Source organism: Cebus imitator, unplaced genomic scaffold, assembly GCF_001604975.1.
Source record: "Cebus imitator isolate Cc_AM_T3 unplaced genomic scaffold, Cebus_imitator-1.0 Scaffold114, whole genome shotgun sequence".
In the NCBI taxonomy this organism is placed as follows: domain Eukaryota; kingdom Metazoa; phylum Chordata; class Mammalia; order Primates; family Cebidae; genus Cebus; species Cebus imitator.
In genome coordinates, this window is record NW_016107429.1 from 1282992 (window position 1) to 1304026 (window position 21035).

Consider the following 21035-nt stretch of genomic DNA (forward strand, 5'->3'; position numbering starts at 1 on the left):
TTACTTGGTCATGATCAATTATCTTTCTAATGCATAGTAGAATTCGGTTTGCTAGTATTTTGTTGAGAATTTTTGCATCAATAATCAACAGAGATATTGGCCTGTGGCCATTTTTTTTCTTTTTCATTGTCAATTCCTGATTTTGATATCAGGATAATACTGGCCTCATAGAATGAATTTGGAAGTACTCTCTCCTCCTCTATTTTTTGAAATAGTTACAGTATAATTGGTATTAATTTCATCTTTAAATGTTTGGTATAATCCAGCACTGAAGCCATCAGGTCCCAAGCTTTTCTTTGCTGACAGGCTTTTTACTATGGCACCAATCTTAATACTTGTTATTGATTGCTTCACAGTTTGGATTTATTCATGGGTCAGTCTTGGTAGGCTGTATGTGTTTCAGAATCTATCCATTAATTTTTCGCTATTTAAAAATGATATCTGCTAATGTGAAGTAAAAATATATTGAATATTTGTTTTTCTATTTTTATTTATTTTTTACTTAAAGTTTTTATTAGAAATACCTGCTGGATTTTTGAAATAACTTTTAAGCAGTATACTTTATTTTTTGAAATCTGATAATGTGTTTGTATTATTAACTACTGTTTTTGGCAATATGGGAGAGTGAATCATCCTTCTGGTTTAAACAATAAAATTTTGTATGAAACTAAACAATTTTGCATGTATTACTGGACTGATACATAACAAAAATATTAGAAAGCCTGTGAAATAATTAGCTGCACATTGTTTTTTCTTGAGATTGTCTAAAAAATATAAATTTGAGCTTTTGCTTTCTAATTCACAGAGTACTAGGAAGAGGGGCTACCACTTAGGATCTGCTTCAGTGGTATAATCTCACAGGAGATGACTACAAATATTAGAATTGTAAGAGGGTATACCAGAAATCAAACTCAATACACAGAAAGGGACACAGAGATGCTTGTTTCTCTCCACTTTAATTTGGTTAGAGAGAAAATAAAATCATTCCTAAGAGTTCATAACTATAGCAAGACATCACATACGTTTGTAGTCCAAATGCATGCTGTGTGGTCCACAAAGATTCAAGCAGAGAATTTAATTTAGTTTAATGTACTCTCATAATAGTCATGCCTCAGGCAAATCGCTGAAGCAGAAGTCAATATTCTCATGAGAAAAGCAACTGCATTCTCTGGTCTTGAAGAGATATAAAGCCCAGTGGAATGTAAAGAATGCACAGTGAAAAATTTCTTAGTACAAGAAGAAACACCACATTATCTACAAATAAAAACCACTAAAAGTAACAGATGTAGACTTTAAACCATAAAACAATTATTAGCTTTTAAAGTTAAAATAAATACATGATATATATTTAAAGAAATAATGTTGAAACACAAAACTGTTAGCACATAAGAATAATGTTAAAAAAATTAAGGAGATTTGGGAAGAACCAAATATATATAGCACTGACTAACTCTAAATTATTGTTTGAGATCCAAAGAAAGCCAGGTTATCCTATAATGTTGCTGAGATATGAAGCAGTTATTGCCCTCTAATGTATTCCTCAGTTTCTTAGTAAAAGAAGTATTTTTTGGACCTTCATATGGTACACAGTTGGGGAGGAAGTGGGTGAGTATGTCATATGTAGGCTAGCAATGCATGAAAGTTTCAGTCAATCAAACAAATAAGCTGTTAGAGGCAACTTCAGCTACAGAAGATAATACATTAAACAGAAATCATTGAGAAATGCACATATATCAATGAATTTTCTTGTTTCATTGTTGTATTTCACCCTCTTCATTTTAACACCCTTAGAGTCCATCACTACACATGCTTCTCAGGTATTTGGTAATATATATTACCAGGGTGACATGGTTTGGCTGTGTCCCCACCAAAATCTCAACTTGAATTTTAGCTGCCAGAATTCCCACGGGACCCAATGGGAGGTAAATGAATCATGGGGGCTGGTGTTTCCTGTGCTATTCTTGAGATACTGAATAAGTCTCAGGAGATCTGATGGGTTTATCAGGAGTTTAAACTTTGCTTTTTCCTGATTTTCTCTTGCTATCTGCTTGTAAGAAGTGCCTTTCACCTCGTGCCATAATTCTGAGGCCTCTCCAGCCATGTAGAACTGTAAGTCCAATTAAATCTCTTTTTCTTCCCAGTCTTAGGTATGTTTTTATCAGTAGCATGAAAATGAGCTAATAAAGGAGCTATCAGTACAGTAAATTGGTACTGGTAGAGTGGGGTGTTGCTGAAAAGATTCCTGAAAATGTGGAAGTGACTTTGGAACTGGGTAACAGGCAGAGGTTGGAACAGTTTGGAGGGCTCAAAAGAAGACAGGAAAATGTGGGAAAGTTTGGGGGAACTCCCAGAGATTGTTGAATGCCTTTGACAAAAAAATGCTGATAGTGATATGAACAAGGTCCAGGTTGAGGTGATCTCAGAGGGAGGTGAGGAACTTGTTGGCAACTTTAGCAAAGTGACTCTTGATATGTTTTAGCAAAGAAACTGGTTGCATTTTGCCTCTGCCCTAGAGATTTGTGAAACTTTGAACTTGTGAGAGATGATTTAGGGTATCTGGCTGAAGAAATTTCTAAGCAGCAAAGCATTCAAAAGTTGACTTGGGCACTGTTAAAATCATTCCACTTTAAAGGGGAAAAAGAGCATAAAAGTTCAGAAAATTTACAGCCTGACAATGTAGTAGAAAAGAAAAATCAATTTTTTGAGGAGAAATTCAAGCTGGTTGCAGAAATTTGCATAAGTAACAAGGAGCCAAATGTTAAAAACCAAGACAATGGGGAAAATATCTCTCCAGAGCATGTCATAGGTCTTCATGGCTGCCCCTGCCATCACATACACCAGAAGCCTAAAAGAAAAAGATAGTTCCATGGGCCAGGCCAATGGTCCCCATGCTGTGTTTAGCTTAGGTACTTGGTGCCCTGTGTCCGAGCCATTCCAGCTATTGCTTAAAAGGGCTAAGGTACAGCTCAGCCCATTGTGTTAGAGGGTGCAAGCTCCAGTCCTCGGCAGCTTCCATGTGGTGTTGAGCCTGTGGATGCGCAGAAGCCAAGGAATGAGGTTTGGGAACCTCCACCTAGATTTCAGAAGATGTATGGAAATGCCTGAATGCCCAAGCAAAAGTTTGCTGCAAGGTGGTGCCCTCATGGAGAACCTCTGCTGAGGCAGTATAGACGGGAAGTGTGGGGTTGGAACTCCTATACACAGTCCCTACTGGGATACCTCCTAGTGGAGCTGTGGGCAGAGGGCCATGGTCTTCCAAACCCCAGAATGGTAGGTCCACGGACAGCTTGCACTGTGCATCTGGGAAAGTCACAGACAACACCAGCCTGTGAAAGCAGGAGGGAGGGGCTATACCCTACAAAGCCACAGGGAAGAGCTGCCCAAGACTATGGGAACCCACCTCTTGCATCAGTGTGACTTGGATGTGAGACTCCTGGAGTCAAAGTTGATGATTTTAGAGCTTTAAAATTTGACTGCCCTGCTGGATTTCAGACTTGTATGGAGCCTGTGTCCCCTTTGTTTTGGAGAATTTCTCCCACTTGGAATGGCTGTATTTGCCAAATACCTGTACCCAATTGTATGTAGTAAGTAACTGGCTTGCTTTTAGGCTCATAGGTGGAAGGGACTTGCCTTATCTCAGATGAGACTTTGGACTTTTGAGTTAATGTTGAAAATAATTAAGACTTTGGGGGACTGTTGGGCAGGCATGATTAGTTTTGAAATGTGAGGACATGATTTGGAGGGGCCATGGGCAGAATTATATGGTTTGGCTGTGTCCCCACCCAAATCTCAAGTTGAATTGTGTCTCCCAGAATTTCCACATATTGTGGGAGAGACCCAGGGCAGGTAACTGAATCATGGGGGCTGGTCTTTCCTGTGCTATTCTCATGATGCTGAATAAGTCTCACAAGATCTTACGGGTTTATCAAGGGTTTCTGCTTTTGTTTCTTCCTTGTTTTCTCTTGCTGCTACCATTTAAGAAGTGCCTTTCACCTCCCACCATGATTCTGAGACCTTCCAGCCATGTGGAACTGTAAGTCCAATTAAACCTCTTTTTCTTCCCAGTTTCAGGTAATTTTTTTTTTCAGCAGCATGAACATGAAATAATACACAGGGTTCTGAAATTATTTTGTTTAGAAGTTATTTCTTTCTCATACTGTATACCTGACTTTTGAACCACACTTAGATTTGACCTTAGTTATATTCTACTAGGAATAGAGGGTATTTGTGGTAGATCCTGAGAAGAAAGAACACTTATTTTCATGATACATGCACTAATTGAGAATATCATAGGGTTTCAAGCTGAGAAAGTCTAGTTGTTTTGGACATAGAAAGGAAAAACTACTTTTACTAGTAAAAAAAATCTCAGAAATACCTGGGTGTTCACCAGGCTGATGTACCCATTTCATAATTCACAATTCACTTTTTCCCAAGTAATGACCTAACTATTGCATGAAAACCAAAAAGGCTATGAATGTAATTATCATTTTAATTTGACAACTCACACAATTAAATATTGTTTACCTTTTTGGCAATGTCAAATCTGTAGATTCAGAAAACAAGAGATTATTTTAGAGCTGTCATGGGAATTGTTTCTTTTGCAGACTGACTTGAGATGAAAGTTAAAGACATGAGATTGTCATTTCCTTTTTTTAACACTCAAGTAAACTCAAATAATGTAACCCACATCAGGGTCTTTATAGTCACAGTCACTCTCACGCTGATCAAGTTTCAGAAGCCAGTTGGGCTCCCAAGGCCAGTGCTTCAATTGGCACTTCATTAAAATCAACCACAGGTGATTGCAAGCTTACCTGTGATGCCATCGCATGCTACAGTTTACATGTGTTCTGTTTCTAATTGGCATGTAACTCAGAATTTCAGTCAAGCTCAAAAGGCAAAAACAAACCATGTCTAAATTTCCTTTGTTGGATTCTTCTCCTGGGACCACTTCTGATACAAATTCTGCAGTAGTCTGAGTCAAATCAGGAGATATAAACCACACAGTAAGTTAAATAGGCTGAAGTTTAATACAAATAAATAACTATGACTAAAGTAACTGTAAAATATAAGAAAACTATATATATTATCCTAGGGCAGGGAGAGAGGACTCAAGAAAAGACACACATGGAATAGGTTCAACCTTCACTGGGGAAGTTGTGGTGTAGCCACTGGATAGCAGAGAATATTGTTTGGTGAACCAGGCCAGAGCTGGTCTGAAGATGCTAGGAAACGATCTGGAGTCCACTTTATGTGGGGTCTTCCTGAAGGAATCTGGACAGCCTGCTGTTTCTGATTTTCATGTCAAGAGGGCAGAGACAGGTAATTGCTAGACTGGTGCTGGGCTGCAAGGGCAGACAGAACAGATTCTGAGGCTGTGATCAGGTGCCACTAGATATTCTCACACCCATACTCATCACCCTATCCCACACTAGAAAATGCAAAAAGTTCCTTACTCTATATATAGTGTCTCTAATCAGTCCTCTAATTAGAAAGTTTAACATTGCATTCATTTTAAATGAGAAATACTTAAAGGATTGTTATTATTTACTTAGAAAAATAATATATCGTATGTACATATATTAAAGTATGCATTTGACATTGAGAGGCAATGAATTGATAACTGACACACATAATATGTTTGGTAAACTCTTATCTGAGTTTAAAAGATTGTTATAGTTACTTTAATATTCTTTTATCAGAACAATACAGAAATATTTATGTTCATCCTAAAGTATAGACTGAAAAACATATGGGACACAGAACTATATTATATATAGTAATTGACAAATATATCATGTAAACACAATACTTTAATAATATTCCTCAAAAACTAGTAAGTAAAACAGACAAAATGTGTAAGAATCTAGACTTTAATCACTTAATTAACATATTTAATCTAAGAGCTATACAACCAAATATGAAAATACTTTAGACAAAAACATGGATATTTTCCAAATATTGGTATTTTCGTTTTTCAATTCTCAAATCTATTTAGGAACACCATTTTTCAGGCTTTCCACTCACAAACTCAATCTATTTTTTGAGATGTTGATAACGGTTTATTGATTTTTTTATAACACTTGATAGTTCTCCATGGTATTAAAAAGAACACATCTCACATTTAAGAATTTTATGAGAGTCCTTATAGCATCTTATCAGGCAGGCCTCAAGTGAGTAGTAGTATCCACAACAGGAAGCTTCCAAGAAGCTATAAAGCAGGCAGGCTTAAGCTTTCCATCCCTGTGTCTTTCACATATATTAGAACTGCAAGTTTCTGTGACTGATTTTACATCTTATTGGAGTCTCTGGCAATTAACCTCTCTTGAAATTCTCTTGACTTCTGGTTTCCGAACTAGAAGTTTTTGTCCAGCCCTTGAATAATACACACAATTTGAGGAAAAATTACTGATTTGTTACAGGGCCCTAGTGGAGATAGATGATTTGCCCAGACATATCTACCTTGCTAGAGTTTTCTCTGAACTAAGATATTCAAGGAAATATAAATCCCAGAAATTTCTATTATAAAATGAAATAATAGTGCAATCACAAGTCTAGCCGGGCTTGTGAGGTCTCAGCTAGCTACAAAAGCATTATCATTTTTGGATACAGAAATGACTTCCTGATATCAATCATGGATGACCTTTTTTAATTTTCCTATGGAGATGATGACAGTAAATATTTTAAGCTTTACAGCCTGTATTAGTCTGTTCTCACACTGCTATAAAAAACTACCTGAGACCGGGTAATTTACTTAAAAAGAGATTTTACGTAACTCACAGTTCCACAAGCTGAATAGAAAGCCTGACTGGGAAGCCTCAGGAAACTTAACAATCATGGTGGAAGGTGAAGGAGAAGCACACACATCTTCACAGTTGGAGAGCAGGAGAGAGATAATGAAAAGGGAAGTGCCACACTTTTAAACCATCAGATCTCATGAAAACTCACCCACTATCATGAGAACAGCATGGGTGAAACCACTTCAATGATCCTATCACCTCCCACCACGTCCCTCCCTAAACATGTGGTGATTACAATTTGAGATGAGATTGGGGGAGGGGAACACAGAGCCAGCCCATATCACAGACTATATGATGTTTATTGCAGTAACTCAACTTTGCCATTGGAGTATGAAAGCAGCCATAGAAAATTCATAAATGAATGAGCATGGCTATACTCCAATAAAATAGTATTTTATAAACTAAGTGACCTAGACTGGGCCTGTGGAACATAGTGTGTAAAACTCTTACTTCTGTGATTAACTATCTGATAAAAAGATCTAGTTTCTTGATGGGACAGCATTCAAAGAAGGGGACAGTTTCAGTGAATATAACATAATGATGATAGAATAATAATTAGACACAGAACTAGGTAACTCATGATATGGGTTTGATGTTAGGCGAGGAGGTTTGCCATAGAATAAATTACCCCAAAGTTAACTGACCTATATTTCTACAAAGAGTATTGGACTGTAGCTAAAGATCTTAATGTAGGATCAGGTCATTGCCCTACCCAAGGCTATACTACTAAGTTAGACCAACAGAGGGCACAGACCTATGCAAGTGAATAGAAATTGTTTTCATCAGTAGTCTAAAAAATAGTACTACATTAAAAGGATCCTATATTTTAAAAAAATTTGAAATGATAAAATTAACTAAGCATGTGCATCTGATTTTGTCAATAAGCTATTATAAAATTGTTAAATTCTAAAAGGAATTAATCTGATAAATGAGGACTTACCCTACAAGATTTCCCAGTTTACTATAATTATAGAGTAATTAAGACAGGGTTGTGATGGTGAAATTATTGACATTTGGATAAATGAAACAGGATAAAGTGCCCAGAAAAAGAACTGCACATTTATAATCAATTGATTTTCAACAAAAGTGCCAAAGCAAAATAATGGGGGAAGAAAAATCTTTATAAACAAAATATTCTGGAAAAACTGGATGATTCTATGGCAAAAATAGGATATAGACATAACCTTACATCATAAACAAAATGAATTGAATTGGACCATAAACCCAAATATTACAACTAAAACACAAAACTTGCAAAAGAAACCACAAAAGAAAATATTTATGATCCTTATATGAGTAAAAAATTATAACTTTATTAACATCAAAACTCTTGTTCTTTGAATAATATTATTAAAAAGAAAAATGGCAATAGGAAATGTATTAGCAATACATGTATCTGATTATTCCTACATTAGGTAATTTCCAAAATAATTTACCAACCAATAATGAGAGTACAAGTAACACTATGAAATATTACCAAACATGTTAAAAAAGCTTAGAAAAATAATAAACAGGAAAAATAGATTGCCAATATCACTATATCAGGGAAATGCAAATTAAATTAACCATAAGCTATCATTACATACTCATCGAAGTTGCTAAAATTGAAAAGACTTACATAACTCAAGGTAAGCAACTACCTGGAACAACTGTGGTACAACACTGTACAATTGGTTTTCATTTCTGCCATTTCACTTTTTTGATATTTAAAAATAAATTCAAAGCCTGTATTCATACAAAAATTTGTACTCAAATATTCACAACAGTTTTATTTCCAAAAGCCAAAACCTGACAATGTCCCAACAACCTACCAACAATTGAAAGGATAAACAATACTTATATGTCCAGATTTTGAAATGCTACTTAGCAAGAGTTAGAAATGAACTTCTGATACATATAATGATGTGGGTTAATCTCAGACTCATTTTGCTGAATTAAAAGAGCTAAGCACAAGGCTGGGGGTGTTGGCTCATGCCTATAATCCTAGCTACTTGGGAGGGTGAGGCAGGCAAATTGCCTGACCTCAGGAGTTCAAGACCAGCCTGGGCAACATAGCAAAACCCCATCTCTACTAAAAATACAAAAAATTAGCCAGGTCTGGTGGTGTGCACCTGAAATCCCAGCTACTCTGTAGGTGAAGGCATGAGAATTGCTTGAACTGGGGAGGCAGAGGTTGAACTAAGCCGAGATCATGCCATTGCACTCCAGCCTGGGCAACAGAGCAAGACTCTGTCTCAAAATAAATAAATAAATAATGAAATAATAAAATAGACAAGCACAATGTAGAACATATGAAATAATTCCATTTTTTTTGTATAGAATGCAATCTTATCTATAATTTCATGATTGCCTAGAGTCAGAGGCACCAGGACAGATGAAGAATATCACTGCAAAATGTGAAGAATACATTGAGGCAGTGGCAATATTTTTTATCTAAATGGTGTGGTTATTTCCTTAGTGTACATAACATCAAAACTTACTAACATTTTTAGTAAAAGCAGTTTATATGTGCAAATTCTTTCTCAATAAACTTGGTAAGAAAAATCTTGTAAGAAACCTATAAATCAACACAAAATGTACTAAAGACTTGAAGGTAAGATCCAATACTCTAAATTGCCTAGAAGTAAACATGAGAGGAATCTTTAAGTCATTAGTCTTGGCAATCATTTCATGAATATGAACCAAATACACAAGGAAACAAAACCAAAAATAAGCAAGTAAGACTCCATCAAACTTCTGCACTGCAAAGGAAGCAATCAACAAAATGAAAAAGAAATGCATAAATTAAAAATATGTAGATCTGAAAACCAGATAGCTGAGGAAAGGTCAATCTCCATTATATAAACAAGAAGCTCCTACAACTCAACAGCAAAAATAAAAACTAATAAGCCTGTTAAAAAAATGGATATAGACCTTGAATAGACATTTCATTATAGAAGATACACAAATGGCAAACAAGTATATGAAAAACAGTAAATGTCACTAATCACCCTCGGGAAAATATAAATTAAAATCACCTCATACTTTCCAGGATAGTATTGTGAAAAAGGCAAAATCTACACCTGTTGGTGAGGATGTGGAGAAATTGAATCCCTTGCATATTCTTGGTGGGAACACAAATGATGCAGCCAGTATGGAAAACATTCTAGAAGTTCCACAAAAAAATTAAGAAAATAGAAGTACCATTTAATCCAGCAATATTGCAATACACTTTCTGTATATATATTTTTTAAAAAGTAGAATTATTCACCCAAAGGTATATCTGCACTCCCAGACAAGACGTGGAAACAACCCAAATGGCTATTGACGAATGGATAAAGAAAATGTGGTACATACATTCCACAGAATCTTTCTTTTTGTTGTTGTTGAGACAGGCTCTCACTCTGTCACCCAGGCTGGAGTGCAGTGGCCCGATAATGGCTCACTACAGTCTGGAATTCCTGAGCTCAAGCGATCCTCTCACCGTGGTCCTTTGAGTACCTGGGACTACAGGCATGCACCATCATGCCTGGCTAATTTGTAGTTTTTGTAGAACAGGCTTTCACTATGTTGTCCAGGCCGGTCTTGAACTACTGCACTCAAGCAATCTGCCTCCCTCATCCTCTCAAAGTGCTGGGATTATGGACACCACAGCCAGCCAGAATACTTTTAAACCTTAAAAATCATGGACATTTTGTAATGTGTGATAATATAAATGAATTTTGAAGGACATTATGCTAAGTAAAATACGCCAGACACAGAAAAACAAATACTACATAATTCTACTTACATGAAGTATCTAAAACAGTCAGATTCACAGAATCAAAGAGTGGAATGGTGGTTACTAGAGGCTGGAAGAAGATGAAAACGGGGAGTTACTAATAAAGAGGCAGGAAGTTTCAGTAAAGCAGGATTAAAAGAATTTAGAGATCTGCTGTGCAACATCCAGCGTATATAATCAACAATACCGTATTGTAAGCTTAAAAGTTTAAGAGTAGATATTGTATTGTTGTTGCCACAATAAAATAAAATAAATTGTAATTTACGAGAACCCCTATTGTACAAGCTATCAATCTATTTCTACATATTTGTTCTGCATAGATGTTTTAAAAACCTTGCTGTGATATTACATTATACATGCATATAATATTTTGATAAGATATATGACACTAAGGAATGCTGTGACCTTTTATGGACCATATGTGTGCTTCTCCATTGATCTTGTGTGCAAATTTTACAGAGCTTCCAACCTAACATATGAATTTGTTCTCTTTATTTTTACAATAGGAGGGAAAAAAGAAAGGAGTGATTTTGTATGGGCAGGGTGTCAAGTTATATATGATGAACTGAAAAGTCTCTAAAAAAATGCTTAGTTAAAATGAGAAAAAGAGCCATGACATACTTTGGTGAGACAATTTTGCAAGTCTCCACAGTAAATGCATAGGCAAAGGATATAAAGCACTCATGAGTTTGGCATTTTTCTAATTCAGCAAGAGTCAGTGTACCTGGGGGAGAATGTGTGAAAATTAGAGTTGCGTTAGGAAAAAAATTAAGACAAAACAAAAAGATCAATAGGTACAAATCATGTAAAAAGTTGCAGACTACAAGAAAGATTTGAAACTTTATTTTGTAAAACCTTTAATGGTTTTGAGTAGAAATAATAATGAATGATTATAACTGCTATGAATAGATAGCGTGTAGAAAATACAAAGAATAAGCAGAGAGTAGATTACATATGAAAATGTATTTGAAGTAAAATGCTAATAGTTGGTGAAGAGTCACATTTGGAATTTTTTGAAAGTAAGCAGGGCTTGGGTGATATTTGGATAACAGTTATAAAAAAAAATAGAAGAATTGAGAATAGCCACTAGATTTAGGGAGGAACAGACAGGTTAAATTTCATGCCATTGATTGAGGTGCAAATACATAGGTAAGGAAAGAGATTAGAGAGGCGTAAAAGCTTTAGTTTGAACATATTAAATTGAGATGCATTGTACATATCTAAACAATGATGATATGTAAAGAGTTAGATGGGAAGAACCTGTATATATAGAAGTCATAAAATAATTTCTTATAAATTCATGGACATGTATGAAATGAGTAAGTAGAGACACAAGGAAATAAATATACTCTCTGAGATTTATTTAGCATTTTGGAAGGTAAGCAACAAACAAGGAAAACTTAGATGCAGTGAAAATCAAGAGTGGTATGCTAGAAGCAAGCATATTTATAATGGATCTTCTTTATTAATATAATACGTTATGGATATCTTTGATAATTGAGCCTTCTACATTAAGCAAATATTAAATTATTTCAGTAGATCCATAAAGATAATAAACATTTAGTGATATTCATAATAGTAATAATTAGTGAGTATAACGTATCAGTATTAAGAATCTGAAGGGAGATGTTATTTATACAAATCGTATAGCACATTATAATGTTCAAAGTCTTTTAATATCCATTGTATCATTAAATTTCTCAACCTTAGGGTAAAGCAATTAATGTATTAATTTTATCCATGAGAAATTTAATGTTTATAAAGATAAAGTGCTTTGTCTGAATGAGAATAATAAATCATTAGAGTTCTTCCTTTGATAACAGATTAATTGAATCCCTTATAAAAAAAAGTATAAAATAATATTTTTAAGTGATATAACTTTTTTGACTTTTTAAGTTTTAGGGGTACAACTATAGGTTTGTTACATAGGTAAACTTGTGTCATGGAGGTTTGTTGTACAGATTATTTTGATGTTTTTACAACATAAAAAGAAATACAAAATGCTAAAATGTGTTTACTTAATTTGGGCATCATCACCCAGTATTTCCCAAAACATACATTTTTAAAATAAACTTAACCTTTTAGAATAGTTTTAGAACTACAGGAAAACTGCATAGATAGCACATAATGTTTTCATGCTCTATACCCACTTCCCTCTATTATTAAAGTTTTAGAATAGTATATTTTATATGATTTTTGAATCAATATTGATACATTATGATAAACTAAAGTCTTTGCTTTATGTAGGTTTTCTCAGCTTTTACCTAATGTTAATTTGCTGTTTCAGAATCTTATCCAGAATACTACTTTACATTTCATTATCTGATTTCAGCAGGCACCATTTGTCTGTAACCATTTGTCATACTTTGCTGGTTTTGATTATCTTGACAGATTTAAGGAATATTAGTCAGGTATAGTTTCTCTTCCGTGGAGTTATTCCCATGCTTTTCTTCACAGTTAGATGAAGGTTGTCTGTTTATGGGAGGAAAACATCGAAAGTAAAACACTGTTTTCATCACATCATATTGAGTGTACGTGCTATCAACATGACATCACTGCTGATACTCTCATTAACCATTCAGCTGAAGTAGTGTTTGTCAGATTTCTCCATAGTAAAGTTGCTCTTCGTGCCCACTTTTCCAGACTCTGCTCTTAAGCAGGGGCATTATGTTCAGCCCACATTAAGAAAAAAGGAGTTATGCTCCAAGTTCTTCAGGTCAGAGTATCTACATCTGTTGTTTGGAATTCTTCTGCACAAGAGACTTTTCTCCCCTTATCCATTTATTTGTTTAAACAGTATGGACCCATTGATATCTATTTTATACTTTAGCTTATAATCAAATGCTTCCTAATTATGCTCTCGATTTGTTCTACCATTGGATATAGAGTACTCTTTCAGTTGGATAGTGTATCATTTTGACATACCCACAATGCATAGGTGAATTTTTTTTTTTTTTTTTTTTTTTTTTGGTTAGAGAGGCACTTAATTTTTGGCACTCCAAAATGTTGCATGCACATCTTGTATATTTCCTGTGCCAATTCTATAATCATTTATTTCTCCAAGAAGTTACCTTTCATAGAAAAATTACCAATTGGATCATTCTTGCCTCCTCTCATGACTTATCTGTTAGCTTCCACTCGAATAGCAGAATAGCAGGAAATATGACTTACACATCCCACCATAAATGTATGCCATCATTTTATTATTTCCCATTTGTGGAGATTTTATGTAAAACTTAAAAAAAATTACTGACATAGAACACTATAATTCTTTGAGTTAGTTTCCATTTGCATCTTTGAGTACGTAACATTTTATTACATACCATTATTTTAATAGTAAACATATTGATTTGTTCACTTTTATACATATGGACTATAGCCTATTTTTATTATAGGTGTAATCTATTATTATATGAAAATGATTTCCATGTATTAATAATGAGCAAAGATAGCCATCAACCAGATTGATTTTCTTGCAAATTTGAATTTCAATTCACACATACTGAAGTCACATTTATAGATATCCTCTATGCACCATTCTCAAAATCATATTTCATTCTGTCAGTAATTAAAAATTTCTACAGAAATGTAAAGATATCAAGACATATTTTCCCACATGTTCATGTGTTACTTTGAAGTAAAGTGTTTATTTGAATAACATATGAGACTGAATATGTTCAAAATTGATATATGTCTTATTGATAAAATTATTTCCTTAGTAAAAGCAAGAATAAGTGACTAAATAGTTTGACATTAAAACACATGGACCAATCAAATGACGAGATAACAAACATTTGCTTTGAAAAGTTGTTTAGGATTTGACAGATGTGATGGTCCTGAAAAATGCACCGTACAAATTCTAAATAATAGCTTGAGAAAGTATCTTCCACACATCCTTTCAAATGAAGTTTTTATCTTGTGGTTTGCTTGTTATGTCCTATTTTCTATTATATATTTTTTACTTTTATTGTCATTTTTTTTGTATGTAATTCTTTTCATGTGTTATACATTAATGCAGCTATAAAATTCAATCTTTTTTTTTTTTTTTTTTTGAGATGGAGTCTCGCTCGTCGCCAGGCGCCAGGCTGGAGTGCAGTGGTGCGATCTTAGCTCACTGCAACCTCTGCCTCCCGGGTTCAAGCAATTCTCCTGCCTCAGCCTCCTGAGTAGCTGGGACTACAGGCGCATGCCAACACACCCAGCTAATTTTTTTGTATTTTTAGTAGAGACGGGGTTTCACCATTTTGGCCAGGATGGTCTCGATCTCTTGACCTTGTGCTCCGCCCACCTCGGCCTCCCAAAGTGCTGGGATTACAGGCGTCAGCCACCGCGCCCAGCCAAAATTCAATCTTGAATTGATATGTATTTACACAATAAAGACTATTTCATGGTTTAGGACAAGAACCCTATGCTAATTTTATTTAAGTTCATTTTCTTAAAAAAATGAAAAAATACACAGTTTTCTATTTCTAGAAATCATATAAAATACAGTTAACCAATTGAACTAGGATTCTGTTACAACTCCACCACTAAACAAAGTGATTTATACATAATAAAAATATGTCATTCAGGAAATAAATCTTCAGCCCCAATAAGGCTAGAACTAATGTTTCAACAGTATTCAGAGGAGTATACACCAAGTTTAACTTCTCTATAGACACTCACATAGTGTGTGCTATTTAAAAATTGATATACTTAATAATTACTGCAGTGCCTTTATGATGATAATCTATTTTAAATTCTTAAGAAGAACTATTACTGAGACAAGTTTTCTGGTAAGATTAATAACACTTGTGAGATGCATTTATGGACACTCACATACCTAAATGGAGAGAATCATCACATTGCTTTCCAAAATCACTCATTCATTTGTCTTTATTTGGTCACACAATTTCCAAAATGCTTTTACATTTTCTTCATTTAAAAAAGCAATTAGTTGAAAGGAATGTATTAAAGAAAATGTCAATGGCTCAAATACCTAAAATAATCAGCTCATAAAAAATATGGCTTTGGACAAGTATTTACAGATATTTGCAGAAAAAGCAATTTGAAAAGTTACTTGTGTGAGAAACAATTCACAAAGATTTTTAAGTTGACATTCATATTGGAGTACATTCCAACCTAAATAAGGTTCCAGTCAAGATACAGATACATCAATTATTAATAAAGAGAATTTAGTACAAGTGATTGTTAGCTAGCCATTAACTATATTTAGAAGACAATAGAAAACACTAAGATATCATAGAGGTATCAAAAGAAAGAAGCCACTACTTTTCCTAAAACTGGGGAAACAAAGAAATTGTACTTGAAATTATTAAAAGTTATAAGATTGAAGGAAAGCCATTGTACAGCTGATACTCACACATTGAGTAGGGAGTGCTTCTCAGCTGGGGCTGTTGCCCTTGAAGTTGAAGAAGGGGACAAGAGATTTCAGACCTCTGAAAAAGCACTGGCAGGCTGGGGCTAGTTTTACTGGGAGGTCAAAATGTGCTTCAAGTTTAAGTACTGGAAAAAACTAAAAAGTGGATTCTAGTCTTGTCATTAGAACATACTGTCACACCTGTAATCTCAGCACTTTGAGAGGCTGAGGTAGGCAGATCCAGAGATCGAGACCATTCTGGTATTGAGGTCAAGAGATTGAGACTAACATTGTGAAACCCTGTCTCTACTAAATATACAAAATTTAACTGGGCATGGTGGTGCACGCCTGTAGGCCCAGCTACTCAGGAGGTTGAGGCAGGAGAATTGCTTGAACCCAGGAGATGGAGGTTTTAGTGAGCCGAGATCTGGCAACTGCACTCCAGCCTGACAACAGAGCGAGACTCTTTCTCCATCTCTCTCCCTCTCCTCTCTTTCTCTCTCTCTCTCTTTCTCGCTAGGTGATATTCATATAAACAAAAAACAAGAGGCTAAAAAGGAACAAGAAACAAATTGAAGGAGTAACTCTTTACTCCTTCAGCTTTCTGTTTTCCTCATCCAATGCTATTGGTTGAATTTTAAAAGACGACAGCTGTCTTTCCAGAAAAATGTGATTTGCAGTGTCTTGGCCCTAAATCCCCAACTAATGTTTAGAGGAGTGGGTTGATACAAACTCCAACCCTTTAATTACTAAGAACTTGTGCACACAATTCTTCATATATTTTAACATCCTTACAATAAAGAAACAACTTTATGTTTCTACTAACAAGATGACCAACTATCTTTTATATTAAAGATCAATAAAATGTTTCTGTAAAGAGCTATGTAGTAAATCTCTTAAGCCCTGTGAGTCTGTTGCATATTCTCTTTTATCGTTGTTATTCTACATATTAGTTTGTTTATTGTAACCTCTAAAATATAAACAGCAAAACAAAACAAACCACAAACACATTCTTAGGCTGCATGTGGTATAAAACAAGCTGAAGGGTGGATTTGACCCATGACCTATGCTTTTTTCTAATGCTTGTTTTATAGAATCAAAGATACTCTCATCCTGTCACCAAACTGAGAAAACACAAAGTCTCAATAGTAATTACATTCCATTTATGGGAAACAACTGTCATAAGTTCTATCCATTTCTTGGCTTTGTTACTTACTTCTCATTCTGATAAGTCTCAGCCGAACAATCTCTCTCTAAAGGTTAAACTATAAAATTAACTTCAAACAAAATACCTATTAATAAGGAAATTAGGAGAGAGAAAAATAAATAAATTACTGTATAAAAATCTATACACATAAGAAATAAAGATATGTTCAACTATTATGGTTCTTAATTTAGTAACTGATTACAAGGTTATTGCTAATATCCATAACGTTCTAATTCCTCTACACATTCCATGCTTTCTTTGCCCCCAGAGAGGCCCTCAGGTAGACTTGGTTCATACATAGGGTGACCTGAAACTTCATGCCTTAAAGGTCAGTATTCTACATCCTCTTGAGTTCTCTTTGGTTGCTATAATTTTTTCACTGTCTTTTGCTTTTGGATATGAAACTCTTAAAAATTGTCCAAGAATATTTATTGACTGATAGACTTAATTCTCTCTTTCCCTACTATGTGACAGGAAACTAATATCCACTGAATACTCTGGCTCAGTCATTTAAAATACAAAAACAAATACAAAAGCAAAGCATTCTTTGCCTTCTGTTTCAGTAGCAAAAAAGGACAATAAAATGACAAGGTAGCAGTCTCAACCTTCAATTAAATTGAACTGTTGCTTCAATTTGTGGAAGTATTCTGTTTTGAATCCAAGACCTTCAACTTTCTGTGGCTGAAGTGGCAGGAATTAAAAGCAAATCTTTTATGAGTGGGTTATTAGTTATAGCAGTAAGAGAAGCCACTCTCACTTTTGCCCTGCTCACAGGTATTCTGGCTATAAGAGACATATCACATTATATATTTAACCCTGATTCAGGGCAGGTACCAAATCCTTTAAGACAAAATATTACACATTCAGGTCGTGGCCTTCAAGTTAGCACCATTACTGAATTTTCCATGTCAATTTATTAAAACCACTGCTTTTTAGTAACAGAGTATGTAGTAAGGCCATAAGTATTATATATAAGATCCTATTACTGTATTTCTTTCACTTCGGAATGAGTTCTTTAATCTGAATAACATTGTGCAGAATGTCATGGCAATGAAAAGGGCATTCCAAGGGTTCATTCATGGTAGTTCTATAAAAAGCATTACAAGAAGAGAGGTTCAACTCATCTTCGGAATTCATGATTATTTTAATGAGTGCAACAAATCTCTGATCCCTTCATGATCAAAGGGGTCCCATGTAATGAAAATGTTACCAGGTTGATTACTAATAAAACTAGAGAACAGTGTCATTAAAGGAAATCAGCCTTGCTCTTTGCAGTTTTTCCACTTGGACTTTGTCAGAAGTAAAACCTTGGTGAAGGAGAGACCAAGAGGCTAACACAATGGATTTCTGCATCCTGTCCACTACCATCCCTGAGCAGACTTTGAAATCTGACATTCCATAAACTATGCCAGTTTGTTCAACTAATTTTCAAATGTTCCTCTCCCGTGAATGCCATATGTAGACATTTACATGGGATTCAAATATCTCACAGTCTTTGTCTATTTTGAGAGGTGCATACACGTGGATCTTCACATACTTCCTTGCCATCAACCACCCAAATATAGCTCTTTAAAAATTTTTGACAATTCAGGGAAACCATTTTAAACTATGTGTTAATCATTAATACAAAATTTGCTGCTAAAATCCTAGCCACTAGAAGATTGTCTTCACTATTGCTCTGAGGCTCACACATGAATGAGGCTGTGATACTATAGCTGTCAACTTCCAAGTTGTACAAACATATACTATAAGTAGAACCAATAGTAAAGTAGCCCAAAGTTTTTTTGTACTTTTTATTTTTTTCTCTGTGTTCAACTGGACATCAGTAACTTCATAATGCCATACTGTGGATTAAGCTAAAGCAACAGGTGTGGGCATCAGGGGAGTCTAAGCAACTTTCTCTAAAGACCTGCTACAGGATGGTTGTGTATATATCGTTTCTGTTTGATAAATAATTTGTTACCATCAAGCTTAAAGATAAGGCTTGGTGGGTCAAATATTAATGCATGAAGTACACTTCAGGTCTCATGATCAAATAATAGGCCATTTTTAGTTTTTTATCTCTATTGGAGGCCCAGTAGCAAGCTGGAGGTTGGTTCTCAAAAGAATAGTCACTTGAAGAAGCAGACATGATTTATCTAAAACGTTAGAGGACTACACTGCAATTATTGGATCATAATATGCCAGACGTTTGATTTTCCACAAACACTTCAAGGATTGTTAGAGAGTAAGACAAAGGTTAGCAGCTTGCAGTGAAGATTTGCTGCAGACTTGCTTGTTTTTTTTAATTCGATTTCCGACTCAGTTCTCATAAGCTTAAGAATTTGCAAATAGTTGAGTAGCACAGACTAATGTAACATATATTGCCACCTAAATCCAAAAAGACTGATCAAGCAATGTGCATTTATTTTACTGGCATGTGCTGCAAGATGCAACATCTTATCTTTTATCATGAAGATGATACACATTGTTTCTGTGTCTTCACCCAAATCTCATTTTGAGTGATAATCTCCATGTGCTGAGGGAGGAACCTGATGGAGTGATTCGATGATGGTGACGGTTTCCCCATGCTGATCTCTTGATAGTGAGGGAGTTCTCAGGAGATCTGTTGGTTTTAAGAGTGGCAGATTCCCCTGCACTCAGCTCTCTTTTCTGCCACCTTGTGAAGTAAGTATTTGTTTCTCCTTTGCCTTTGGCCATGATAGTAAGTTTCCTGAGGCCTTCCCAGCCATGAGGAACTGTGAGTCAATTAAATCTCCTTCCTTTATAAATTACAGTCTCAGGCAGTTCTTTATAGCTGTGTGAAAAGAGACTAATACAACATGATTGAGATGGTTGCAACCCTGGTGATACACTGAGGTTATGGAGACTAAAAACTTGGCACGGTATTTTATTTTAGAGGGGAAAGATAAGATATTTTTGCCATTACTTAGAATGCAAGCCAGATTAACCTTATATTTTACTCTTTTAGTAATATTAAGATTTGGAAATTTATATGTCCAGAAATAATTTATGATATAATTTTTAAAAAGGTTACAATATATTCCCATGGCATAAGAATTACATATTATACAAACTTAAAGCATTATTTTTTATTTTTAAATTAAATTAAGATAGTTTATTTAAGTTTTCTTGTAACCTCTATATAATCACTTTTATTTTAAAATTTTATGTGGGATCTACATATTTTTTGATCAATACGATTTTACATGTTAAAAATAGGTATATAACAAAAATGTTTCAAAATTGTTTCTGTTCTTAATCCTACAATATTTATTTATATAAAAAATTATGATCTCTAGAAATCTATTTAAAAAGACTGGATGACCTCACATAAAATAATTAGAAAAGAACTGTTTGTATATGCATTCTCTTATTTTCCTGTATTACACTAAGATAGTTATGTTTTCTAAACACTGCCTTCAACTATCAGTGAAAAATAATTAATGGATAATTTTTCAACTTCTTTCAAACACAAATCTGGCTTATCAACTCATGTGATTTTATTTGACTGGCTGTCTTGGCAACATATCTGTATTATTTATTCTCTATAACTGATACATCTAGAATGTAGTACTTTCTTAGTATTTATTCAGATAAATGAATAAATGAAAGGATGCTTGCTAATTTTAGGACTGCTCATTAGGAATGATTTCTAAATGGACAGAAAAAATAATAAGGTTGAAAGCAACCAAGATGCAATCACAGTTATTTAAGAAATCTTTAAAAATGATGATAGACTGGACAGGGAGAATGTGGCACATATACACCATAGAATATTTTGCAGCCATCAAAAACGATGAGTTCGTGTCCTTTGTAGGGATACGGATGAACCTGGAAACCATCATTTTCAGCAAACTGACACAAGAACAGAAAATCAAACACTGCATGTTCTCACTCATAGGTGGGTGT